Below are 27,981 nucleotides of genomic sequence, written 5' to 3'. Positions count from 1 at the left end.
ATTGAACCCACATCTTCATGGATACTAGTCAGGTTCTTAACCTGCTGAGCCACAACAGGAACTCCACATACCACATGTTATTTGTCCATTACAAACAATGTTGTCACAGACATCTTTTACATGTTTCTTTTTGCCCATGTGCAAGAATTTTTATGTGTTATGTAATCAAAAGGGAAATTGCTGGGTCATAGGGTATTTGCATTATTAAGTTTATTGTATGCTCCTAAATTGCTTTCCATAAATGGCTGAATTAATTTACAGTCCCACTAGCAATACATGAGAGCACTGTTTTCCTCGTATCTGCTCAAATATTTGATATTGTCATCTTTTTTTTTTTTTGTCTTTTTAGGGCTGCACCTGTGGCATATGGAGGTTCCCATGCTAGGGGTCGAATTGGAGCTGTAGCTGCCAGCCACAGCCACAGCCACAGCCACGTCAGATCCAAGCCATATCTGCCACTGACACCAGACCTCACAGCAATGCTGGATCCTTAACCCACTGAGCGAGGCCAGGGATCAAACCTACATCTTCATGGATGCTAGTCAGATTTGTTTCTGCTAAGCCACGATGGGAACTCCTGTCATCGTTTTTCATATTTGCTAATCTGAAGGGTGAAGATAGTATCTCATTGTTTTATTTTGCGTTCCCTTAGTTATTAGGTTGGGTATCTCATTATGTATTTGGGGATGGGGCATTTGGATTTTTCTTTTGCTATGTGCTTATTTCTGTATTTCACCCATTTTACAAGCTCTTGTATTTTTCTTACTGGTTTGTAGAATTTAAAAATCCTTATTTCAAATACTCAAAAAATCCTTTCCATCCCCCTGCTGAACCCCGATACAGGTCCTAATCATCCCTTGCAAAGTGTCTAGCAACAGCTTCCAAATTGGTCTCTTTACTTCAGTTTGCCCTTCTTTACTCCATCTTCTGCACTGCAGCCTGAGTGATCTTTCTAACAAGCAAAGCTGAGCATACTACCAAATTCATCACTGACAGAGGAACAAAGAAAAACAAAAACATTATCATCAACAAAAACAGAATCATCAAGTACATTCATTTTATTTTTTATTGTATTTTATTTTATTTTTTGTCTTTTAGGGCCACACCTGCAGCACATGGAGTTTCCCAGGCTAGGGGTTGAATTGGAGCTGCAGCTGCCAGCCACAGCCACAGCCACAGCAACGTCAGATCCAAGCCATGTCTGCCACCAACACCAGACCTCACGGCAATGCATGATCCTTAAAACACTGAGCAGGAGCAGGGATCAAACCCGTGTCCTCATGGATCCTATTTGGGTTCGTTACCGCTGAACCATGACAGAAACTCCAAGTAAACCCATTTTAAAGCTCTAAATCTACTCCTGAACTCTCTGGTACGCCATACCAAGTACTCCATGATCTGACCCCTCTCTACCTTTGCGAGGCCATCATGCTGTTCCTCCCCATACATATTATATCCACCCATTCAGAACCCTGGAAATGGCTATTCTTTGAACACATCAGCAGCACTCATGCTTCTGGGATTTTGTGCACCCCATTTGTACTGCTATCTTGTCCTCCTCGATAAAATTTCCCTGACATCCCTAAAGAGACCTGGTTGTTCCTTGTCCAATTCTTAAATGCACTATAACTCCACTATAATCTTTATGACTTTGCATGGAAATGATTTATTGTATATATGTCTTCTTTCTAGATTGGAAGCTTCGATAGGACAAGGTTCTGTCTCTTGGTCTCAAGAGGCAGTATAGCGGGGTGATAAGGAGAGTGGGCTCCGAAGCCAGACTGCCTGGGTTTGAATCTTAGCTCCGTTACTGTTTGGGAAGTTGCTTAGCTTCTCTGTGTCTCAGATTCCTCATTTGTAAAGTGGGGATAATAATAGTACCTATCTCATTGGTTTGTGTTAAATCAGTTTGTTAAGTGCTTCTCAAGAGCCGAAAGGTGGAAGTAACTCAAGCGTTGATTGATCAGTGAGTCGATAAAATGTGGTATGTATACATGCAATGGAATGTTATTTAGGCTTAAATAGGAAGGAAATTTCTGACACGTGCTGCAATGTGGATTAACCTTGAGGACATGCTAAGTCAAATAAACCAGTCACGAAAAAGACAAATACTGTATGAGTCCACTTATAAGAAACACCTAAAATAGTCAAATTCATAAAGTTATAAAGTCAAATGGTGGTTTCCAGGGGCTGCAAGAAGGGGAGAATGGAGTGTTAGTGATTAATGGGTACAGAATTTCAGTTTGGGAAAGATGAAAAAGTCTAGAGATGGATGGTAGGGATGGTTATACAATAATGTGAATATAATTCATGCTATAGTGCTATACACTTAAAAATGGTTAAATTGTAAATCTAATGTATACTTTATCAGAATAAAAAAAAAGTGCTTATAATGGTGTTCAATATCCAGTAGGTACGCAATAAAAGTTAATTCTGATGACCCCTGTTTATTAACAACCCGTTATTAATAACCATTATTTATTCATGGTAAGTACCTGGTATCTTTGCATGAATGCCTTGCTGATCTGCTCTGTATGTCTTAATGCTATTTGCAGAATTAGGCCTGAGATTTTTTTTTTTTTTTTTTTTGTCTTTTTGCTATTTCTTGGGCCGCTCCCGCGGCATATGGAGGTTCCCAGGCTAGGGATCGAATCGGAGCTGTAGCTGCCAGCCTATGCCAGAGCCACAGCAATTCGGGACCCGAGCCGCGTCTGCAACCTACGTCACAGCTCACGGCAACGCCAGATCGTTAACCCACTGAGCAAGGGCAGGGATCGAACCCGCAACCTCATGGCTCCTAGTCGGATTCATTAACCACTGCGCCACGACGGGAACTCCAGGCCTGAGATTGTTGAAACACCTATCCACTGTTCTTGAGGTCTTACATCCTCTGTGGGGGCTAGCTCCTACTGCAGCGTCAGTTCCTCCAGTCTGTCTCCTGCCCAGTCCTAACTCCCCCTGATTTCCTGACACAAGGCCGATTCCTTGGAAGGAGATTCCTAGCGCAAGAGGATATACTTGGTGTAGAGGCAGTGCTAGCCTAGGTGACACTTGGGCATCCCCCAACTAAAATTTCAGGAGTAGCCCTCACTGTTCCCTTAATCCTGGCTTGAGTCTTGGTCAGTCGGACCCTCTCTTTTTCCCTTCTTCCCCCAGCTCATCTGTCCCAGGCACTTAGCTCCCATACCAGAAATAACTGGAGGCGTTAGAAAAGTAAATTAGATTAAATTACTCTGAAAACATTCTTTGCACTTTAAAAACCCATGCTGCTTGCCCTCCAGTCCTTTTTGAGCCACTCACCAAATCCTTACTTTCCCTCTTCTCTTCACCCTTGAAGCAGGCTTCAGTCTGAGGTCTCAACGTGCGGTAAACCCAAACCATCCATTCCAAGATTCCTCCAGAATCCAGTTTCCCATGCTGGGGCCTCAAATGGTCTTTGCCATAGTGTTCTCTTTCTGAACTCTTTCAAGCACAAACTTCTCACTTTGTGTTCTTATGACTAGAACAGAAACAAACCTTTCTGGGTAGTTGGGAGCAGGAAACTATGCTTTATTTTTGTTTTGTAGAGCACAGCCTAGAAATGCCATGCCTGATTTTTCTAGAGGCCCTTGGTGTGCTGCTGGCTTAGATCACAAATGAAAAATTCAGATGTGGACAGGTGTGAAAGTCAAGGGCTCAGCCTTGGGGATTCTGGGTGTCTCCAATTCAGCAGAACAAATGGCAAAACAACAGGTGTCCACAGATGTATCGACCCATGAGGCGCTCATACCCAAAGCTCGTTTTGGGATTGAATTCTCTCATTGAAATCTGCCCCCTCTTTGTGCAGCCCCCATCACCAAATCTCTGCAGGGCTCTGGAAATTATGCATTCTGCTGGCCTTATGTTACAGGTACCAGGAGGTTATGTGTGACTCATCCAGGATTAGCAGGCTTTAGAACTCAAAGTTCTGACATTTTCAAGCTGTTTATTAGTCATAGAATGTTGCAGCCTACCTACAGATGTTGCATAATAATTAAAAACTATGATTGGAGCAAACCCCGGGGTGACCACAACTGACAAGACAGAGACCTGTTATATTGGAACCCAGTCTAGGGTCCTCAAACCCATAAAATATTATATCGAAATAAGACATTTGCAGGCTGAAGAAGGCAGAATACTAGGGACAAAAGAATCAATGTGACTCCCTAATTTGGGAATCAGAAGTAGGGTTGGTAAACATTGGAAATTTAGGCATTCCAAATTACTGTTTCTTCATGTAGCCAGAAACCAGAGTTAGAAACTCTTAAAGTAAAAACTTTATAAGCTTTGTACCACTCCACATTTGTTCTTCTTGTTATTCTGTGTTTCTTAGAATGATGTCACAGAACACTTAAAACCAAAAAAAAAAAGCCCTGTGTTTCTAGTCATCAAGAGCATCAGCAAAACAGGGAGCTCCTTAGCCAGCTCTAGGATGGGTGGGTGGAATGACAGCCTCCAAAGGAGAGAGAAGCAGGTTGAATACCTGGGTCTGCAGCAAAGAAAAAAGAGGAGTGCTTTGGGTGAGCTACACAGTTGGGGGAGGGGAGCAGTTGGCCTGAGCTGAGCAGCAGCAATGTCATGTGTGAACAAAAGTTGCTGAAAGCAACATTATCTGTAATCAAAACCTGGAGACAACCCAAGTGTCCATCAGCGGAGGGTTACTAAATAAATCGTGGATCAGTTTTACTATGGAATACCATTCAGCCTTTTATTTTTATTTATTTATTTATTTATTTTTTTTGTCTTTTTGTTTTTGTTGTTGTTATTGTTGCTATTTCTTGGGCCGCTCCCTCGGCATATGGAGGTTCCCAGGCTAGGGGTCCAATCGGAGCTGTAGCCACCGGCCTACGCCAGAGCCACAGCAACGCGGGATCTGAGCCGCGTCTGCAACCTACACCACAGCTCATGGCAACGCCGGATCGTTAACCCACTGAGCAAGGGCAGGGACCGAACCCGCAACCTCATGGTTCCTAGTCGGATTCGTTAACCACTGCGCCACGACGGGAACTCCCCCCATTCAGCATTTTAAAAGAGTAGAAAGGATGTAAACATGCCGATACAAAAAGATGCTTTACATATACACACTACTATACTTTGAAGAGATAACTAACAAGGACCCACTCTACTGCACAGGGAGGTCTGCTTAATGTTCTGTAATAACTTATATGGGAAAAGAGTGGGTGTATGTATATGTATAGCTGATTCACTTTGCTGTAAACTCGAAACTGATACAGCATCGTAAATCAACTATACCCCAATAAAATGAAAAACAAAGCCACCAAACATAAAAGATGCCTGAGATATGTTAACTGAAAAAAGCAAAGTGCATAGCAGTACACATAAATAAAATCCCATTTCTACATGACATTTCCTTTTAGGGTGAGGCGTGTACTACGTATTTGCCTTTCCCTATGTGGATATAGACAACGTCTGGAAGGAAATACATAAAAAAAGTAATAGTGCCCCACTTCCCTCCTCTGGGATTGAGGCTCAAAGGAGGTATCAGGGAATTATTATATTCAACTTTATAAATTTTTATGTTGTTTGAAACTTTTAAAAAATTTGTAATTAAAAAAAAAATTCTTTCTTGGTAAAGATTTTGAGGATTTCAGCCAGGCAAATTTGAGGATTTACAATTTTCAGAAACCTGTTCCTCAAATCTTATTTCATTTATAATTATTATTATTATTTTGTGTGTCTTTTTGCCTTTTCTAGGGCTGCTCCTGCGGCATATGGAGGTTCCCAGGGTAGGGATCGAATCGGAGCTGTAACCACTGGCCAGAGCCAGAGCCCCAGCCACGCGGTGTCTGAGCCACGTCTGCAACCTACACCACAGCTCATGGCAATGCCAGATCCTTAACCCACTGAGCAAGGCCAGGGATTGAACCCGCAACCTCATGGTTCCTAGTCAGATTAGTTAACCACTGTGCCACGACGGGAACTCCTCAATTCTTATTTCAAATAGGAATATGGACTTCAGTTTCCTGATTTCTTCCCTCATCCAGGATGGTAGACAAAACTGCAGGGTTTTTTTTTTTTTTTTTTTTTTCTTTTTAGGGCCACACCTGTGGCATATGGAAGTTCCCAGGCTAGGGGGTGAATCAGAGCTGTAGCTGCCAGCCTATGCCAGCGCCACAGCAATGTGGGCTCTAAGCTGCATCTGTCACCTACACCACAGCTCACGGCAATACTGGCTCCTTAACCCACTGAGCAAGGCCAGGGATCAAACCTGCATCCTCATGGATACTAGTCGGGTTTGTTTCCTCTGAGCCACAACAGGAACTCCCAAAACTGTAGTTTTAATAAATGTTCTTTTCATGCACACATGGAATATTTACAATGACCGTATTCTAAGTCACAGCAGGATTCAAGAGATGCTAAAACCTAATAGCATATAAATAACATTCTCCGTCCACAACACGATCAAATTAGAAATCACTAATGAACCAGCTATAATGGAAAAAATAAAAATCATTTAAAATAAAAAAAATCACTAATGAAAGTCTCATGCTTGAGTAATAGTCAAATAACCAAATCAAGATGTAGTCCAATTCTGAATTTTTTCTCTAACAGTGATAATATAAAGGAAAGCTTCTATTAATAAATCTCCTTTGATTTTTACCTTCACCCTTAATTATGATGAGGACAGTCAGTGCTCCTAAACTGAACTATGCTGTGACCAAATGAACAAGCAGGTTTATTTATTTATATCTAATCTCTTTCCATAAAGGTTTGAAGGTGCTTCAGTTGCTTGTGAACTCAATTTTGAATCTGGAGGAATCTTCCTTGTTGCTAGTTATAACCCTAGTGTATTAAAGCCATGAAATTCCTCCAAGATCCTAACCCTCGGCTATAGGTAACAGCAGTTGAAGGGTCTTATTTTTCTCTGGAGAGGAGCCCACACCTGCCAGTCACAGTAATGTTTAGATACTGACATGGACAGATGCCCAAGATCTATCTTATGTGAAAAAGAAAAACAAGTTACAAGACAGTGTATTAAATGCAGTACTAGATGACCTCATGTGCAAACCAGGCATGTGCTTGGAGTGATCAGAAAGCAACAAAAAACAAAAAACAAACAAACAAAAACAACAAAAAACAAAAACAGTTTTGAAAGAATATATGTTTTTTTAAGGTACTGAAATAATAGAGGAAAAATTAAAACTTTAACCCCCATATATGCTTGTTTTTCTGGTTAGTATTTTTATTTTGAATGAAATACAGGTGGGGTAAAGGACATCATAACCATTTTCAGGCTTAGGATTGTCTAAGTTCTTTTTTTTTTTTTTTTTTTTGTTATTGTTGTTGTTGCTATTTCTTGGGCCGCTCCCGCGGCATATGGAGGTTCCTAGGCTAGGGGTTGAATCGGAGCTGTAGCCACCGGCCTACACCAGAGCCACAGCAACGCGGGATCCGAGCCGCGTCTGCAACCTACACCACAGCTCACGGCAACGCCGGATCGTTAACCCACTGAGCAAGGGCAGGGACCGAACCCGCAACCTCATGGTTCCTAGTCGGATTCGTTAACCACTGCCGGTCTACACCACAGCCACGGCAATGCCAGATCCTTAACCCACTGAGCAAGGTCAGGGATCAAACCCACATCCTCATGGATATTAGTCATATTTGTTACCACTGAGCCACAACAGGAACTCCCTATTTGTGCCATGATTTAGATTGCACATATAAGTGATAGTGTATGGCATTTGTCTTTTTCTGACGTCCTTCACTTGGTATGGCTATCTCTAGTTCCATCCATGTTGCTGCAAATGGCATTATTTTGTTCTTTTGATGGCTGAGCAGCATTCCATCATGTATATGTACCATATCTTCTTAATTCATTCATCTGTCAGTGGACATTTAGGTTGTTTCCATGACTTGGTTATTGTGAATAGTGCTGCAGTGAAATAGGGGTGCATGTATCTTTTTGAATCAAAGTTTCGTCTGGATGCATGCCCAGGAATAGGATTGTGGGATCATATGGTAGTTCTATATTTAATTTTCTTTCCTTTCTTTCTTTCTTTCTTTCTTTCTTTCTTTCTTTCTTTCTTTCTTTCTTTTTTCTTTCTTTCTTTCTTTCTTTCTTTCTTTTCTTTCTTTCTTTCTTTCTTTCTTTCTTTCTTTCTTCTTTCTTTCTTTCTTTCTTTCTTTCTTTCTTTCTTTCTTTCTTTCTTTCTTTCTTTCTTTCTTTTTTTGTCTTTTTGCCTTTTCTAGGGCCGCTTCCTGTGGCATGTGGAGGTTTCCAGGCTAGGGGTCTAATCAGAACTATAGCCGCCAGCCTATGCCACAGCCACAGCAATGCTGGATCCTTAACCCACTGAGCAAGGCCAGGGATCGAACCCGCAACCTCATGGTTCCTAGTCGGATTCGTCAACCACTGCGCCATGACGGGAACTCCAACATTTAATTTTCTGAGGTACCTCCACGCTATTTTCCATGGTGGTTGTACCAATTTACATTCCCACCAACAGCATAGGAGGGTTCTGTTTTTGCCCCTCCCTCTCCAGCATTTGTTATTTGTAGAGTTCTTAATGACAGTCATATTGACCAGTGTGAGGTGGTACCTCACTGTACTTTTGATTTGCATTTCTCTGATAATTAGTGATGTTGAGCATTTTTTCATGTGCCTCCTGGCCATGAAGGACATAATTTTAATTTCTACATTATATATTTTTGTAACTTTTGAGTTTTTTTTTAACAGCGAGTATGAGTTCTTTTGTAATTAGGAAAACAACAAAGATTAAAACCAAGAGAAAAAAAACAAATTTATTTTAGGTGGCAGGCAGTCAGGCCTTGCCTGGCCATATCACTTATCAGATGTGTGGTTGTGCAACCTGACTACCAGGTTTCAACTCCTGAGATATTGCTGTTAAACTCAGGTACAAAATCTTTCCCACAAGCCCAGCCTGAGGGCTCATCCTTATTCACTGCAGTTTCTCTTGATTTCTTTTTGACCCTCTACTGCCACTGCTGATCTCTGGCCATCCTCTTCCTGTCTCCTTGTCCAGCTGGGCCAGGTGGGCATCTCTGTAACTATTAAGATTCCTAATTCTGTTTTTCTCTTCTCTAGCTTGGCTTGACCCCCTGGGATTGACATTACATCAGACTTTCTAATAAAACTCCACTCCTTTTTCCTAGATAAACAGACTTCTGGCATTTTCATGCATGATTCATAACTTTATGTAAATGCTCTGGCAAGCTGGATGAATGGACATGATCCAATAAAGATATTGAGCCTGGTAAGTTCTTAAAGCTGTGCTCGAATGGGAGGTGGCTGACACCAGGCAGGGGATGCTCACTAGCATCTTGATAGTCTAGGGATGAAGGCTAAACCACTGGAAGAGAAGAGAAAGATAAGAGGTGGCTAGTTGGCAGTGAAGAGATAGCAGAGTTTGGGGAGGTGGAGGTATCAGGTGGTGGTGAGGGGTTTTGACAGATGAGAGACTACAGGTGAAACTTTCATCAGGGTCTGGAGCTTCCTGAAGACAAAGGCTATTGGGGCCAACTGGGATTTACTGAGCTTTAGCTAATCCTGGGCTTGGAGATACTCGGATTACCTGTCTGGCCTATTTGTTTGTGTGTTATACAGAGAATAAAACGCAGTAAAAGAGTGTTGAGAGCACAGAACTCCTCTGAAGTGGAAGGATCCTTCTCACAGGTAAAGCTGATGGCCAAGTCAGAGTAGGCCTTTTTTTTTTTTTTAAATCTTTTTAGAGCTGCATTCAAGGCATTTGGAGGTTTCCAGGCTAGGAGTTGAATCAGAGCTACAACTGCTGGCCTATGCCACAGCCACAGCAACACTGGATCTGAGCTGTGTCTGCGAACTACACCACAGCTCATGGCAATCCCGGATCCTTAATCCACTGAGTGAGGCCATGGATTGAACCTGAAACTTCATGGTTCCTAGTCGGATTCGTTTCCACCGCACCACAATGGGAACTCCCCCAGAGCAGGTCTTGCTTGGTGAATAGTTGGCTGCCCCAAGAGAGGCTTTGGGGTTGAAGGACTGGGAGAAGGAATGAAAGAGGACAATGGCAGCCCACTGAGCACTTCCAGTTACCAAATTAGAAAGGAGTCAAGAGCCAGGCCCAGGAACCAAACCTGGTGACACCTGAATGATCGTTAATTGTGGATGGCTTCCCCAGTTGTAGCATACATGTTTTTCTATGTCTGTTTCCATGGCAATTAGCAGTAAACCAGTAGCAGTAAAGTAGCAAAAGCTTTAAAATGAAATGAATTTGGAGTTCCCTTGTGGCACAGTGGGTTAAGGATCTGGTGGTGTCACTGCAGTGGCTTGGGTTGCTGCTGAGGTGTGGGCTTGATCTCTGGCCCGGGAACTTCCATATGCCGTGGGTTTGGCCAAAAAATGAAATGGGTTAGTCTTTGGGGGCAGCATGGATGGGGGAGCTGGGGGGAGCTGGCAAAGGCACCTCTCCAAAGAGAAAAAAACCTGCCTGTCCCTAGAGCCCACTGCAAGAGGTAGAAGAGACCCAGACTTAGCAACAAGTTTGTACCAAGGAGGGCCTTAATTTAAAAAAAAAAAGCTCTCCCTGTGGGATGTTCTTGTCCCTACCCTCATTTTGCTTATCCCTCTATTGTGGCACTTATTTTGTATCTAATAGGAGAAAATAAATTGCCTGTGACTCTTTGCTTTTATATTTCCACCTAGGATGAAACCATGTCTCACATACTCCAGTATTCTCAAAAGCCTAATATAGAACTGAGCATGTACCAGAGCCTCAATATATCTTTATTTTTGTAAATTAAAAATTTATACCGATATATAATGCATAAGTGTGCCTTTTTTTTTCTTTTGCCTTTTCTAGAGCCGCTCCGCGGCACATGGAGTTCCCAGGCTAGGGGTCTAATTGGAGCTGTAACCGCCGGCCTATGCCACAGCCACAGCAACGCAGTATCCGAGCCACGTCTGCAACCTACACCACAGCTCACGGCAACACCGGATCCTCAACCCACTGAGCAAGGGCAGGGACGGAAGCCGCAACCTCGTGGTTCCTAGTCAGATTCGTTAACCACTGTGCCACGACGGGAACTCCAAGTGTGCCCTTTTTGTTTACTCTTTTTCCTTGCCTCTGCCCTCCCCCTTCTCATACTCTTTTTCTCTTTTTTCTTTCTTTCTTTTTTTTTAAAAATAGAGCTGTAGGAGTTCCCATCGTGGTGCGGCGGAAACGAATCTGACTAGGAACCATGCAGGTTTTATCCCCGGCCTTGCTCAGTGGGTTAAGGATCCCACATTGCCTTGAGTTGTGGTGTAGGTCGCAGATGCGGCTTGGATCCTGTGTTGCTGTGGCTGTAGTGTTGGCCAGCAGCTACAGCTCCGATTTGACCCCTAGCCTGGGAACCTACATGTGCCATGAGTGCAGCCCTAAAAAGCAAAATAAATAAATAAATAAATAAGAGCTGCAATGTTTATTTCAGGTTTTCTCTTTCTCTCTCTTTCTCCTCTTTCTTTTTTTGCCACACTTGCAGCATGTGGAAGTTCCTGGGCCAGGGATCAAACCTGTGCCACAGGAGTGACCCAAGCCACAGCAGTGAAAATGTAGGAGCCTTCACCCACTAGGACATCAGAGAACTCCTTTTCTCATATTTATATATAAATAGAACACACACATACACACCCATTTTTTTTTTTTGTCAATAGATGTTTTACAAAAATATAATATGTCATCCTAAACACTTTTCTGCCCCTTGCTTTTCTTCCTCAACAATACTTCTTGGCAATCCACTAAGTAAACTTCTGTAGGACGATCTTATTCTTTCTATGAGACTGACACGCTTACCTAGTGCTCTAACAAGGCACCTGATCTGATTCTTTTTAATGGCTGTGTAATAGTCCAGGGTGTGGCTGTGCTATAATTCATTCAAGGTAGGGTTGTGCTGGAGCCCCCATCTTTCTAGAGCTGATTGCTCACATCTCTTCCTAGCCTGGTGTTCAGTGACAGCAGGCTGGTAACTTGAAACTGGGCAGGGTGGGAATCTGCAAAAATCTGATAGGAATCGGCAAAAGTGACAAATGAGGGTTTTTCCTGATTTTAACTAGCAAACCACTAATCTCTATTAGTGAGTTTTAGTTTGTTTATAATTTCTTTTCTGGGGTGGAGTTGTGGGGGAGAAAGGCTGGTGCAAATAAACAATACTGACACACACACACACATACATACACATACATACATATTTATTGCCTTATGTACTGATGTTTTCATTTCTACGGGATATAAGAGTAGGATTGATGGGTCAAAGGGAATATATATTTTCAATTTCAAAAGATGTTGCCAGATTATAAAGGATTGTGGAAATTGGCATTTCTACCAGCAATGTAAAAACTTTTTTTCTGGGCATCCCTGCCAACAATGGAAATCAGCTTCATTTTAATTTTTGCTAGTTTGAAAGGTATAAAAGAATATCTCATTGTACTTTAATTTACACCTCTTCAAATACTAGTAATTTTGAGCTTTTTCTCCTAAACATGTCAACCACTTAAATATGCTCTTTTGTGGGTGCTTTCTAATGGAGCTTGCTCATTTTTCTATTAGGTTATTTATCTCCTTCCTGTCCATTTAGAAGAGCTTTTTATTTGTTGTTTTAAATGATCTGTCTGTCCTGTGCATTAGGAATGTTTTCCCCAAAATCTATTGGTTTTTAAAAAATTTTTTGTTTATTATGTTGTCTAATGCTATACAAAGAATTTTTAAAAATAGTTACAGGGTCAAATATATCTGTATTTTATTTTATGGCTTCTGGATTCCAGTTTTGGTTTCCAAAGCACCATCCCCCCAACACTGCCCCTATACTGAACATTTGCCTCCTAAATTTTTGAGGTTGTTATTGTTTTATTTTTTGCATTTGTCTTTAATCTATATGGAATTTATATTTGTATGTGGTATAAAATAGGAGTCCAGTTTTATTTTCTTCCAGATAGAAGTTGTTTGGGCATCATTTATTAAATAATCCATCCATTTTTTGTGGAATTGAAATACCAACTATGTCAGATAGTAAATTCTCACATATACACACTTGGTCTATTTCTGTGTTCTCTATTTTATTCCAATGATACATTTATCTATTCCCATGCCAATAATGAATTGATTTAATTACAGTGGTTTTATAGTACATGGTGATAACTGGTAAGACAAGTATCATCCTTTTTCTTTTTCATGTTTTTATTTGCCATTATAAAGCATTTATTCTTCTATGTAACTTTGAGGTAAAATTTTATTCAATCCCCCCCAAATCAAACCTTTCTTGTTATCTAATTACAACTGCAATGTGTACATCAGTTTTGGAAAAAAAGATATTTTTATCAATACTCTTTTCCAAGATACTTACCAAGTACCTACTTTGTGTCAATCTCTGCAGACACAGCAGTAAAGAAGACAGACGTGGTCTCTGCCCTCTTGAGTATGTACCCAACAGAAATGAGTGCGAACATCTACCAAAAGACATGTGTAAGAATACTCATGGCAGCTTATGCATAATAGAAGAAAAACTGGAAGGAACCCAAATGCTCTTTCAGGAGAAAGGATAAATAAAAGCAATGTAGATGAAGCTCACAGGCATTATTATTGTTGTGCATAAGGAGATGGCCACAAAAGGGCTCTACCATCCCATTTACGTGAAGTTCAAAAATAGGCAACATTATCCAGAGATAGGGTGGCAGAGTGGCTGTGTTGAGGGGGTGGATGCATGTTGACGATGAGGGGGCACGAGGGAACTTCTGGGTTGATGGTAATGCTTTGCATTTCATCTGACTAGTGGTACAGCAATATAGACATACTTCCATCAAGACACGTTATACATACACCATCCACTTTCTTGTTTGTAAGTCATACTTCACTTCAAACAGGAAAGAATGAAAAGGAAATTCGTCCTCATACAACTTTCTCCTCCCCTTCGGCCACCTAGGATGAGCAGTCATCTGCCCACTTCTGCCTTCTTCCTTCTCCATCCCTGAAAAACTGAGTTTCTGGTGCTTTCCAGGCTAGGTTACTGCAGTCTTGAAGTGCCTGCAAGTGCTATTTGCTTTTTTTTTTTTTTTTTTTTTCCAGTTCCCTCTTCCCTTTTTCAAAATTATATTTAAAAAACAAAATCCCTTGATGGAATACAGTACACTATTGTGGAAAAGCAGCAGACCCGGACCAGCCGGCTCAAACTCCCTCTCCCCCACTGGTCAATAAGAAACCCTGAATTTTTGTGCCTTACCCCCAGAAGAGTTATAAAGTTCAGTGAGTGCCTGGAAAGCAGGCAAGACTCTGCGATGCAATCTGGATCACCCATTACCAATTTGCTTTGCTCACCCACCGTAGTGGCTGGGCCTTATGCTTCCTAGGGGAAAATGAGCAGTTTGAATGCCTGCCCCCTCCTCCCTCTCCCATCTCACCCCCTCTCCTCCTTTTGTTCTCAGTGAATGGTTCCTCGATGTGGGGGTGCCTGTATTTGTGGCTCTTTGGGGAGAAAACTTTGAGCCCAACTTGGGGTTTCACATGTAACCCCAAGATTGTAAGCATCAGATGCAGCCTGCAGCGATTACAAAAGGCAGATTACCATGCAGCGCTGCTGAGTTGCAGTTCATGCCATTTTGTATTTCCGCCCTCTGGGGTAGTGACTCACTGCTTTCCAGTTCAATGTGGGGACATGTCGCATGGAGTTGACTGCCTGATGCTCCTGGAGGACATTCCTAACCCACCACTCACCAAGTTATTAGAAATCTAACTCCGAAATCACTAATCCCCAAATAGCCTCTATTCACTCAACACGCTGGCTTCCTTGCTTTGATTTTATGCACAGTAGTTCTAAACTCAAGGCCAAAAATTCTACCCCATGCTGGGCCACTTTCAAAGGAGAACCAATATGCTAAGACTCGAGGGGGATTTGAATAGCGGCTAATTGTCAGTTTGTCTAGTGAAAAAAGCTTCCTCTCTCCCCTGAGCGGGCTGGTTATTTGTTAAAGTTTGCTGGGGGTTTGGAGCACCTCGCTGTTAGGGGCAGCTCAGACTCAGCAGTTTTAATTATTCATCAGGTCAAAGGCTGATGACAATTCTTCTTCTCTTCAGGGGAGGGTCTGGAAAGTTCACAGGAGGGGCTGTCCAAGCCCTTGTCCTGAGATGGGTGGAAAGGAGGGAAGGAGGAAGTGATTCATGTCAGAACAGGCCTGAGTTCTTAATGGTTCTGTGCCCTAGACTGTGTTGGGAAGTTGTTTCATCTGCCTCTGGATTGATTTTAAGTGAATATAGGCCTTTATCCTTTCTGGGCAGGTGGTGGCTTTTTCTGAGTTGAACAAATTCCAGACTTGACAGCACGTGTGATAGCATATCCCGCTGTACCCTTGCAAATTGGAGCACAGGAAGGGTGCTGTCCTCTTCAAACGTGTCTATTTGGGGGCATCGGCTCACTCGGGGAGTGTGTGTGTGTGTGTGTGTGTGTGTGTGTGTGTGTGTGTGTGTTTGTATGGTGGTTGGGGGGCTCTTCTTTGCCTTGGGAAAGGTATGAGGCTTTTTCCATTTTCGATTTGTAATGTTGTCAAACGCGCTGCTTCTGCCCCTGCCCTGCCTCCCCCGCTTCTCCCTGGTCTCTGCGGCTCTGCTTTCTTTGTCGGGTCTGAGACCTCAGCTTGACAAGATCCAGAAAGGCCTTTCGGTCTGCCTTCCCGTCAGCCATTCTACACGATTACAGCAGGCTCCGCCCCCCGCCCCTGTTGCTAGGCAGATTCCCCTGTTGCTAGGCCACCACTGCTTCTTCCTTGCCTCAAAAAGAGGCACAAATTCCCAGGGACCCATTCAACCGTCCACCTACCCAGCCACACGCTGACAAAACAAGTAGGTTCTAAACACCTATTAGACGGGAACCCCCATGTAGAAGAGCTCCTAGAGACGGGAAGAAGGGACGGCAAATTGGGATGTCCGACACAGGGGTGACCAGTGGTCCTAGGGTGGTCATCAGACTGTCTTCTGGGAGGTTTCTCAGGGGATCGCCATGAATGTGAAGACTTTCCTCTCGTGCAAGGTCTGACCCTCAGTGTTTTGGGTTCAGAAAACTCATTTTTTGTGCAACTAGAAGCAGATTCTTGTCCGGGTAGCCAAAGCATATTAATTAGGCTCGAAAGCTTGATGCCTAAACCAGAATGTGAATTTATTAATTTATAATAAGAAGTCTGTCACATGGAACTAAGATACTCCTGTCGGCATCACTGTCTCTCAGAGGAGGCAGACTTTTCTGGAAATGATGCCTCACTGAAGGATACTGGAGAGTTAATACAGAGCACTGATTTGCCCAAGAGAGTGTATTTACATATCAATATCTATATCTCTTCTTAAATTCTTTTTTTTTTTTTTTTTTTTTTTTTTTTTTTTTGCTTTTTAGGGCCACAAGTGCAACATATGGAAGTTCCCAGGCTAGGGGTTGAATAGGAGCTACAGCTGTTGGCCTATACAGCAGCCATGACAAAGCAGGATTGAACCATCTCTGAGACCTACCCCACAGCTCATGGCAATGCCGGATCCTTGACCCGCTGAGCAAGGCCAGGGATTGAACCTGCATTCTCATGGATACTAGTCGCGTTCATTTCTGCTGAGCCACAGCAGGAACTCCCTATTTTTAAATGCCAGGCAAAATGCTGGATGTTTCACAGATGTAATTCCATTATTTCCTCCCATCAGCCGTGAGAGGGAGCTACAAACACTCATCCCCATTTCACAGAAAGCAGTTCAGGCTTAATTGCTTAACTAAGGTCCTCCAGCTAATAGGTGACAAAAGCGGGGTTGGAACCCAAAGCTCATAGCTGGACTAATAGATCTCAGCTTCCTAGCAATGTTGAGATGACAAATTAGGTTGGAGGCTAGTAAGATAATGGATACTGATGTGCTGATAAATCAGCCAGATGGAAATTTCCTTTCAGTGATGGGACTTTTGGAAGTGGAGCTCTGCTGAGCCTAGATCTTGAGATGGAAATTAAAGGCACCATCCAACATATGCTTCAGCTCTTCTCGAAGTGTTCTGCGAGAACAGCTTCTAAATTCTTATCGATGCAGATAAGTATTTGTGCTTTTAAACCCCACTGTAGTGATAGGATGCAGGAAGAGCCCCTGGGCTGGGTAGGGATGTGAACGGGGTAGGACAGGGCACCTGAGGGAGTTGCCAGGGTTAGAAGCTCAGAAGAGAAAGGCTTCTGGGATAGTGGCTTCATCACCATCACCAGTTGGTCATAAACCTGAGAGTCCCAGCACCTGAGCAGACCAAAGATCTTATCTCTAAGGGCAGGTAGAAGCAGCCTTGGGGAGAAGGAGGTATTCACTGAGCTCCCTGGAAGGGTCAACCTGAAGCCTTTGCAAGAAGAAGGGTCAGAGAAGCTGCCTTCCTTGTCCAGGGGCCTGGTCAGGAGCCTCTAACCAAGGGCAGAGCACATGTGCAGTTAGCCCAAATCTGGGGGCTGGATCAAGACAGGAGCCTGGGTGGCAGTTTCTGAAAGCAACTAAGAGCTGCATCAAGCATGGCCTTCACCTCTACCTCTGGCTAAAGTGTCAGTGTGTTTGTCCTGTATCCAGGCCTTAAAGAACCGAGGAGGAAGGAGGGGCAAGGTGGTATGGGTGTCCAATAAGCTGTAGCTTTTCTTCCCTCCCTTCTCCCCTGTCTTTCTTATTCATATATTCTTGCAACAAACTTTCCTGAGTCTAGACTTGCGTCATTCTGGGAGAAAGAATCTGTGCTCTATAAGCTGTCTGTTTCTCTGCTCTTGTAATTTACTTTTTTGGCTCCCCCTCTCCCCCAGTTTCCTAGTGAAGTACTTTTTTGAACAATCTCAGCCTTGTCTGGACGCCTGAGCTTTGCCCACATTTGGGCCAAGAGAGTCAGGGGGTTCCAGGGCCCCTGGAAATTTAGCATGGTGGGCCAGCAGCTGTCTCAGCTGGATTTGCAGGAAACAGCTGGTGGAGCCAGGGCAGAGAGAGGTGAAACCTCGAGAGAAGAAGAGATTGAGTGAGGGAGAGAGATGGGAGCAGCTGCAGTCGCTAAGCCTTCCCGCCTGGGCTCCTCCATCACGGCGGCCAGCCCGGCTCTCACGCTCCCCACCCTGGCTTTACTCAGAAAGAAACAAACAAGTTAAAGTGATGCCCTGGGGACTAGAAACAGTGGGTATGGCTGGTGTCTGACAGGGAATCCAACTAGAGCTCTCACCTTAAAGCATGGGGTGTGCTCACCTGCAAAGCTTAATGGCACCTGGGATGTGAGTCAGCTAGAGGGGGATTATGCCCCAGACACTAGGCCAGGACTGTTTGGGGATGAGATCCAATCAGGGAGCTTGGCCTTCGATGGAAATAGCAGAGAACTGGAGGAATTTGGGCCTCTTCTGTTAGTTTAGTAAACTGAGAGTCTCTTAGAGATTTGTATACAGCGCTGGTCTGGGCCTGATTGAGGCCCTCCCCCAACCCCCGTCTCCCTGATTTAGGTGAGTGCTGATTTCTGTTTTTCCCTTAAAGACTCAGAATTATGTGATAACCAGGGAAAGGCAATTGTTTCCTTGGTTTATTGCTGGATGGCCTTTGGGAAGGAGTGGCTGGAGTTGGGAAGATGTCACGCTGAAAGTTTGCGGGGGTACCTTCTCCTGACCCACTAATACGCTGCAGACTCAGGCTTGGTTCCTGGGCAGCAGCAGTTAAATTGAAATCTTGATGCTCTTGGTAACTTGATGGCTTAGTTTAGGCCTCAGGTTGCTGTTCCATGAACTGCCTTGAAATTTAATCACCCAAATTTATTTCCTAGAGTGTTTTTCAGCATCTCCTCCTCTAGGCCCATTAGTCACCATCCCGTGACCTGACAGAGTGATTATTAAAGACCCTGTGGTTCCCTTTCACTAGATTTAGGGGTGTTGGTGACTCTGGAGGCAAGTTCTCACTTGAGTCACAGTTGAGTGGATTTTCCCTCGACTGGTGGTGACTCTCCTCTCAGGGCCTCCATCCTCTTGAGACCTGGGAGGATAAGGCTGTGGACCTTCTGTTCTTTCTTCAAAACCAAGGCGATGGTTTGGGGCTTTTCCAGGCCTGATGTTCTCGGGCTGAGGGTATATTATCCTTTGCCCCTGGGCACATCACAGACATTTTCCAGCTTTGACCTCCCTTTGGATGAAATGGGGATGATGCACATAAAAAATCGGAGTGCTAAGCCTGGCACAGAAGCCTGCAGCACCGTCGCTCTCTCCCTGTCCAGCTGGGACAAGGCCCCGCCCGGCCTTCCTTTGGGGATCCTGGAAGAGATGTTTTATCAATCTGATTTGGAAGCATTCTTAGAGCATTTTTTTTTCAGGAGTAGGTCCATAAATGAAATGTTCAGCTGGCTCCCCCTCCGATCTGATCCTTTAAAGTAGGAGTTGCCACCATTACCGGTGTCAGGCGGGTGATGTGAATACACAGCCATCTGGCTGAGCATAGTGGGTGATGGAGGGCACGAGCCCTGTGAAGACAGGACACTGTGTCTCTGCTGGAAACAGAGGCCCAGTATGACCTCTCCCCGCCCACCTTCTTTTTTTTTTTTTTTTTTCCCTTGGCCATGCCCATGGCATGCAGAAGTCCCTGGGCCAGGGATTGAACCTACCCCACAGCAGTGACAATGTTGAGTCCTTAACCGTTTGGCCACCAGGGAACTCTTTTTTCTTTTTAAAAATATCTTTCCATTTTTATTTTTTTAATTTTTATTTATTTATTTATTTTTTTTGTCTTTTTGCTATTTCTTTGGGCCGCTCCTGCGGCATATGGAGGTTCCCAGGCTAGGGGTCGAATCGGAGCTGTAGCCGCTGGCCTACGCTAGAGCCACAGCAACGTGGGATCCGAGCTGTGTCCATAACCTACACCACAACTCATGGCAACGCCGGATCGTTAACCCACTGAGCAAGGGCAGGGACCGAACCCGCAACCTCATGGTTCCTAGTCGGATTCGTTAACCACTGCACCATGACGGGAACTCCCCATATCTTCCCATTTTTAAAGAGAAGCCAGAAGGGTTCCCATCGTGGCACAGTGGAAATGAATCTGACTAGGAACCACGTGGTTGAGGGTTTGATCCCTGGCCTCGCTCAGTGGGTTAAGGATCTGGCGTTGCTGTGAGCCGTGGTATAGGTCACAGACGTGGCTCGAATCCTTAGTTGCTGTGGCTCTGGCGTAGGCCGATAGGCTGTACCTCCGATGAGACCCCTGGCCTGGGAACCTCCATATGCTGTGGATGTGGCCCTAAAAAATAAATAAAGAGAAGCAGATATAGCCTATTTGGTGAAAAATCTCACATTTTACATGCTTTCAACCAATGAAAACATTTTAAATGTGGGGTAAATGAAACACTGTGTAGCTCTCCACTGGTTAGAGTTCCACTCTGCTCCTGGCATGTTCTGGGCGGGGGCCGGGGCTGGGCGGGTGCTCTCCCCTCCTCCCAGGACTGGGCGTTCCTACTCACTGCTTGGTTGACTTCTGGAGGCATCTACCCGGGCAGCTCCTCTCCAGCAGACATGTTGGACCAGTTAAAGGTTATTCCGTAGAAACCTTCACCAACAAGTCAAAAGATGAGTTTCCTGCTCTTAATAGATAATTTTTATTGGTTTTGCAATAAACGTATGAAATAGAAACAATAGCAATAAACCAGCTCAACAAGAAATCGAAAGGCACAGGCCCCCAAAGCCCTTCCTGCCTCTTCTTAATGAGTCTCTAATTTATAGACCAACTAGCAGGCCCACTTTTCTTTTTCCAAGCTTTGCAAACTTTTCCATCTCGGAGGCCGGTGTGCTCTGGGGGCTTGTGTGCTTGTTTTCACAGAGCTGCTGTAATGGAAGCCGGGACACAGTGGAGCCAGACAGGAGTGGATGGCACAGCTTTGGGGCTTAGGGCTCTGAACCCAGCCCTGTTTCCTGTGTCTTTGAGGAAGACATTTCCTATTTATCAGTGGAGGGCAGAAAGGGAGAGCAACCAGGATAAAAACTCATGCCGAAATGGCCAAAGTTCACCATCGAACTTTTGGAGAGCCAAATGCCTCTGCGGTGGGCACCAAAAGCAGCCAGAGGCTGGACTAGGGAGTTGTCATCCCTTAAACCTCTGACCTTTATCTTGGGGAATGTGCAGCCTATTTTGCGTCCATGGTGCTGGGCCTTTTCTGAGGACCCACATCTGCATGGCCCCCGTCTGCCCAAGGGCCGAGGGCAGTGAACTTGGTGTCTTTGTGCCTAACGAGACCTCCTGGCTCTTGTTCTCAGTGAGACCCTGCCAGAGGTTTGCAGGGTTACTGGCAGTATCAGATGAGCGATAGCTGACATCACAAGGAACGTTTCCCCCAAGGCTTGCAGCCCAAAGAATGGGTTATCTGTGTCCCGATCATGCCTCAAAGAAAGCGCCGGCATCCTCGGGGCTCACGCCTCCACAGTGAGAGTGGGAAAAGGCAAGACCAAGGGGGTTTTCCATACCTAGCCCTTCAGGGATGGGATGACCCAGGGTCTGCATGGCCAAGACCCTGGCAGCCGGTGGCAGGAGGGCACAGAGGGCTTTCCCCGGGGACGTTTGTGCTCTCGTGCCCCCCGCCAGCTTGGAGCTCCAGCACCAACCCCACGTTCCCTCCCTGCCGTGCCCCGCGTGAGGAAGGCGCTCCGGGCACCGCTCCTAGGCATCCGCAGCCCTTTCTGCCGAAGTCTCCGGAGCCTCATCTCTTCCTGCTCACACGGTTTTCCCCTCCTTGGTGACTTGGGGAAAAAGACCGCTGACTTTGCAACCCTCAGCCCCCGAAAGTCCCCATCCACGGCGGCTGTTATGCTTCGAGGACACAGGACTGTGAACTCGAAATTGTCTCGCCTTTGTCACCTCCTGGCAGGTCTTTAGAGCTCGGGGAAACAGCCGAGCGGTACAAATGGCAGCGGCGGCGTGGTGAAGCCCCCCTCACTCCTGATGGGCTGCCTGACTCATATCCGTTTCCCTGGCAAAAAATAAGTTTTTGTTATTGCTGGCTTGGCAGAAGCACGGAAGAGTGCGCGAGGATCTACTGCCCCATGCATCACTGGCCAAATTGCCTGAGAAATCCCAGCTCTAGAACTTTTCATCGTTGGCTGTGATGTACGGAGCAGAACGGCAGCTCCATTTCCCCCGCGTGGGGCTCAGCGACGCCGGCACTTAGCAGACCTGCTCTGCTTGCATCTCCCAGCGAATGTGGCCTCTCCGTTCCTCTTCCCTCCTCCTGGGCCCGTATCCCACCCCACCCCCCTTCATCTTTCTCATCCCCTGGTCTGCTCATCAACCCCCTCCCTGCCTCTACCCAGCAGAGCCATAGCTGGAGAATCAGGAGGAGGCCCACAGTGTCATTTCCCCATCACTCTGCAGACGATTCCACACTAATGTTCTTTTAATGCTGTGATGCTGCACTAATTAATAAGCATCCTGCACAGAGGCCTCGCATCTCCTCCCCTCTCCTCCTCTTCCCTCCCCGCCCCTCCCCACCAGCCCTCGAGAAGGCCTCGTGACATCCTGGCATCTGGCAGCAGAGAAAGGATTTCACTCCTCTACCTGGGCTGCCTGATATTGCTATGAGAGATAACTGTATACGAACCAATAATCTAGCCTGACAATCCAATTTACTGACCAATAGCGCACAATCCACCATGTCATCGGCTGTGGGGAGGCCCATAAATTAGTTCCTAGTAATTTATTCTGATCAATAGAATGGGCAAAGTCACTTGTCTCTTTAATCAAAGGCCCTCTCAGAGATGTCAGGACAGGCGGCTGCGTGGGAGGGAGCAAGGCTCTGGGAGCAACTGAGCAGTGGGTGCTCGGCCCTACACCCGGAGCCCTGGCTTCCAGAATCCTGCAGACGCTTCCCCCAAATGGAGCTGGTGCCAGTGGTGTGGGTCCAGGCTGCCTACAGGTCCTTTGGCCACCCCAATCATAAAATGTTGGCTGTAACATAAGCTAAGGGCGGAGGTGGCCAGGGTGGTGGTTAACAAAAGTCAGACCTGAGGAGACACCGCGTGGGCTCCAAGGATGCCTTATCCCTTCTGAAGGTTCAGACCCTTCCTTCCCAGGTCACAGGAGACTTGCCAGCTCTTGGACTAGGGCTTCTGTGAAGAGAGGGTACATAGAGTGGTGGACAGGAGCCAGATTGCCTGGCTAGGAAGGGTGATGCCACCACTTTTTTTTTTTTTTTTTTTGCTATTTTGGGGCCACACCCACACCACATGGAGGTTCCCAGGCTAGGAGTTGAATTGGAGCTGTAGCCGCCAGCCTACACCACAGCCACAGCCATGCCAGATCTGAGCCGTGTCTGCGATCTACACACAGCTCCCGGCAATGCCAGATCCTTAACCTACCGAGCGAGGCCAGGGATCGAACCTGCATCCTCATGGATCCTAGTTGGGTTTGTTAACCACTGAGCCACAAAGGGAACTCCAGATGCCACCAGTTTCTAGGTGTGAGGCCTTGGGCAAGCTGCTTACCGCTCTTGTGACTTGGTTTCTTCTTTTGTAAACTGAGACTAATAACAGCACATGCCTCAAAGTGTTTTTAAGACGATTCAATAAATATGTAATATATAAATGTATATTAAATGGACTTCCCATTGTGGCCCAGTGGGTTGAGAACCCGACTCGCGTATGCACAAGGATGTGGGTTTGAGCCCTGGTCTCCATCAGTGGGTTAAGAATCTGGCATTGTTGCAAGCTTCAGCATAGGTCACAGATGCGGCTGGGGTCCCGCGTTGCTGTGGCTGTGGTATAGGCTGGCAGCTACAGCTCAGATTCGACCCCTAGCCTGGGAACCTCCATATGCCATGAGTGTGGCCCTAAAAAGACATGTCTATATCTATATCTATGTCTATATCTGTAGAGAGAGAGAAAGAATATAAAATTAAATCAAGAAATTAATATGTAAAACACTTAGGACAGGGCCTGACATGTAGTAAGTGCTATATGGAGTGTTTGTTTATTTATTTATTTGTCTTTTGTCTTTTTAGGGCCAAACCTGCAGCATATGGAGGTTCCCAGGCTAGGGGTCTAATTGGGGCTACAGCTGCTGGCCTATGCCACAGCCACAGCAACACCAGATTTCCTTTTTTTTTTTTTTTTTTGCAGGCATGCGTATTTTAATATATCTGTATCTAAATCTATGACATTTATCATAAGAGTAGAATCATATAACCACCATCACAGTTACCATACAGCGTTGTTCCATCACCACAAAGGAACTTCTTCATGCTGCCTCCTTTTAGTCACACGCCTCTTTCACCTTCTCTTAACTCTGGACAGCCACTGGTATGTTCTCTATCTCTATAATTTTGTCATTTTGAGAATTTTATATAAATGGAATGTACAGTTTGTAATCCTTTGAGACTGTTTTTTTTTTCCACTCAGTAGAATGTCTTTGCAATCCATCCAAGTTGTTATATATATCAAAATTTATTTAGCAAGCTCTTTATTCCAGATACAAGTTCCTTGATAGATATGCGATGTACAAATATTTTTACCTCCAACAATTTTTAGCTTTTGAGCAATGCCAGATCTGAGCCGCATCTGCAACCGACACCACAGCTCACGGCAACACCGGATCCTTAACCCACTGAGTGAGGCCAGGGATGGAACCTGCAACCTCATGGTTCCTAGTCAGATTCGTTTCCACTGCGCCACAACGGGAACTCCAATGGAGTGTTTGTTGAAATAAAAAAGCAGAGAGAGAGAGACCAAGGGAAAATGTTGATGTGATTCTCTCTGAAGATGTGCCAAGTCCTCGAGATGCTCTACTTCTTGAAGACTTTTGCTCTTTTCTACCCACCTTCACCTCTTGTCCTCCTCGTCCAAGATAAACAGAAGAAGAGTCCACTGATGCCATCACTAGGAAATGTCAGAGAAACTATAAAGGCCTCTGTGTCGGGTTCGTCCCCTCCTCCGGGCCCTTGGGCAGAGCCAGGGCAGCGGCCTTGAGGAAAGACACTGGTTTTTCTTTAGAGAAAACGAGCCTGTGAGGCAGCAAGGAGGAAAAGGAAGCCCAGGTACTGTGTGGGCTGTGGGGCCTGACGCCAAGGCAGCTCTCTGACATGAGCAAGATCCACAAGCGAAGACACAGAGCAAAGGTACAAAGGCCTGTCCCTTTGGGTTCCAGGCCCAGCTCTGTCAGTCCCTAGCTGTGGAGCTTGGGTAAAGTCCCTCTCATGCCTCTGACCTAATTCTGCATCTGAGCCCTGAAAATATTGGACAGCGTCATCTCAGAAGTTTCCCCCAGGCCTGACACTCTGAAATTCTCTACGGTCAGTGAAGGAGTCTGTAGGCTTCTGACTCCCCTCAACCCTGTACTCCCCACAGTAATCAGCTGAAAAGCTCTAAAACCAAAAGCCAGAACTGTGAGAAAATCCATGATGTCTCAGGAATAGTACAGGCACTAACTAGACTGATGTCATTGGGGCAACAGGATTGGAGATGAGAACTGACTCACCGAGGAGAGGGGTTATTGGGCCCTTGACCCCAATTGTGACTAAGGTTCCTGGATGTGCAAGAGGCCAGGGGCCTCTCTTCTGTCATCAAGGTCAAATCCAGGACTTCTGATTCTGGGGAACCTCTGGGGCCTCCTTTGCCTTATCTATCAACCCTCAGGGCTACCTCAGAGTAGGGAACCCCAGGCTAAGAGCATAGCCTTACTGAGGCACAAAGAAGGAACCCGGAGCCAAATCCACCTGAAATTCCAGGCTCCAGTGACTGTCCCTGGATCCCCATCCTGGCCTCCCATTTCCTCCTAACTTAGCCCTGATATGTGCTCAGCTCAGACCCAGTGTGTCCATCAGAGGTGAGCTGGAGGGCTGGAGTACAGCGGTCATTGGGGTGATGGGGCCAGGTTGGAGGCCTGAGGCCAGCCCAGGGTGGCTGCATGGCAGGTGCACACAGTTTCTGGTGAGCAGGAATCTGGCACCCTCTGCTGACCCCGCGGCAGGAGACAGCTGGTCAACCAGGCTGGGGCTGCAGCCACCCGGAGGGGTTGGGGTGGGGTCCAGAACCAAGCGGCAGCTTACCAGTCAAAAGAGCAGCCCTTCTCTCTGAATAGATCATTTTTATTGGTTTTGCAATAAGCTTATGAGACAGGAACAATCGCAATAAACAAACCGAACAAGAAATCGAAAAGATGGGCCCCGAAAGCTGTTACCGAGCCCTCCTCACCTTCTCTTAATGAGTCTCTAATTTATAACAAACTCATCAGTCTAACACCTCTAGGGTTCCCTGGCTCCAGGCTGGGAACCCACGGCCTCTGCCTTGTGTGTGTGTGTGATCTGCTACCTCCAGGTGCCAGAAGTGGCAGGAGGCTCCAGAAGGAGGAATTGGTCTGGGAAAGTCCTGGGACAGGCCTGGGACTTCAGTCATGGTGACCATGACTTCAGTCATGGAAGATCTGGAAGGTTTAGTCCTCCCTGTCCACTCACCAAACCTCTTCAGAGTGGACAGGGCTGGTTCACGGGGGCTCGCCAATGCCAGACTTCTTCCCCAGCCGTCTTCCCAGCCCTAGGCTGTGAATTCAGACACAGAAATCACATTTCTTTCAGAATTCCAGACCAAGGCTTAGCAAGGGAGGCTGGGATACCTGGGGGCTTCAGAACTCCCCATTGCATGCTCCTCAGATAGGACTGGGGTCCCTAATGGGGGCTGAGTTTTTTCCCTCCTTGAAATTAGAGGATAACTTAGGGCAGAGCTGTGTCTCACCCCTTCCCTACATGCAGGTGCTCTGTGAGGGGGCCTAATAGTCCCCATCAGATTGTGCTTCTGTGAGGTCAGGGCAGAGGGCAACCTCCCCCAGGAAAGCTTGCATCTCCTCCCTGACACTCCAGCCCAGGGTCAGGTCTTGTTTCCCTACCTCGTACTGGGGCTGCAGGAGAACAAGCCATAGGCTAGAGCTCCTTTAAAGCATTTATTTTTCTCTAGTCCCCTTTGTCACCAAGTGACCCTGAAGCCTTTTCCCAAAGCAGCCTCTGTCCCTGCTTGAGGTACATGTTATCCCTCTGTGTACCTCCTGACTGCTGAGCATGGGACAGGGCACCCAAGCAACAGACCTATTTTCTGTTCAGAATGGTCCCCATTAGGTAGAGCTGTGTGCTGCCCTGAGGTACCTGCAATCCTAGAAATGGCCACAAGGTGTCAGTGTGAGGCCATGGAAATGGCATCTTTTCCAGGGCTAAGCTCAAAAGGAAGGAAATTAGAGAGCAGCCCAAGGATATGTGTATGAGTGTGTGTGTGTGGGGGGGGCAGTCACCCCTGTGAATCTTCACTTCAGGTCCCAACTCTTGCGCTACCATTCCATATACTCTCTCAAACATATAGCAATGCTCCGTCTTTGCTCTGTCCCCAATTCTCTGCTCCCAGAAGAGTGAGCTCTGCAGCTCCCTGGCTTCCTGCTCTAGGGAAGATGAAGAGCTGCTCTCCCTGCTGCAGGCACCCTTGTTGGGAAGAACAGCTCACACATGTCTGGTCCACCCTGTCAGTGTGGGTGTGGCTTCAGGCCACCAGGGGCTCAAAAGCCAAGTTGTGCTTGCTTTGGGTTGCCTATGAATGTGTGTGTTTGTATGTGTGTGACTCCACAAGGATTTCTATCTGCCACAAGCAGAAATTCAGAATGGGAAGGGAACCTTAGATATCTCCCAGTCCAACCTCCTGTTTTATAGATGAGGAAACAGAGACCCAGAGAAATCAGTCTCTTGCCCAAGACCATGAGGTGATCTGGCTAGGCTGTGCCTGGAGCCGGCCTTCCAGCGTGTGTGTGTGTGTGTGTGTGTGTGTGTGTGTGTGTGCTGTCTGGGTGTGCATCCAGGGCTGTGTGTCTGGTCCACTTCTGTCTTAGTGATTTACTTCCAACAGGTCCTGGAAAGCTCCTGACTGGAGCCAGGAAGTTCTAACCAGACTCAGAAGGCAATGGGAGGAAGGATGGAAAGGAGAGAAGAAGGAAAGGCAGGGAAGATGCCTGTGCAGTTCGG

The 27,981-nt window shown here is 45.9% G+C and overlaps 1 long non-coding RNA gene across 1 annotated transcript; it reads left to right on the top strand.

The window, feature by feature from the left end:
• LOC106506111 lies at positions 8,957-13,572 on the top strand. The gene is made up of 4 exons (XR_002338352.1): positions 8,957-9,035; positions 9,157-9,257; positions 9,608-9,676; positions 13,393-13,572. It is a non-coding gene; the product is annotated as an uncharacterized LOC106506111 (long non-coding RNA).

Source organism: Sus scrofa, chromosome 14 (genome assembly GCF_000003025.6).
Source record: "Sus scrofa isolate TJ Tabasco breed Duroc chromosome 14, Sscrofa11.1, whole genome shotgun sequence".
Taxonomy (NCBI): domain Eukaryota; kingdom Metazoa; phylum Chordata; class Mammalia; order Artiodactyla; family Suidae; genus Sus; species Sus scrofa.
The sequence above is the reverse complement of the archived record's forward strand: the minus strand, read 5'-3'. Positions and strand labels throughout refer to the sequence as shown.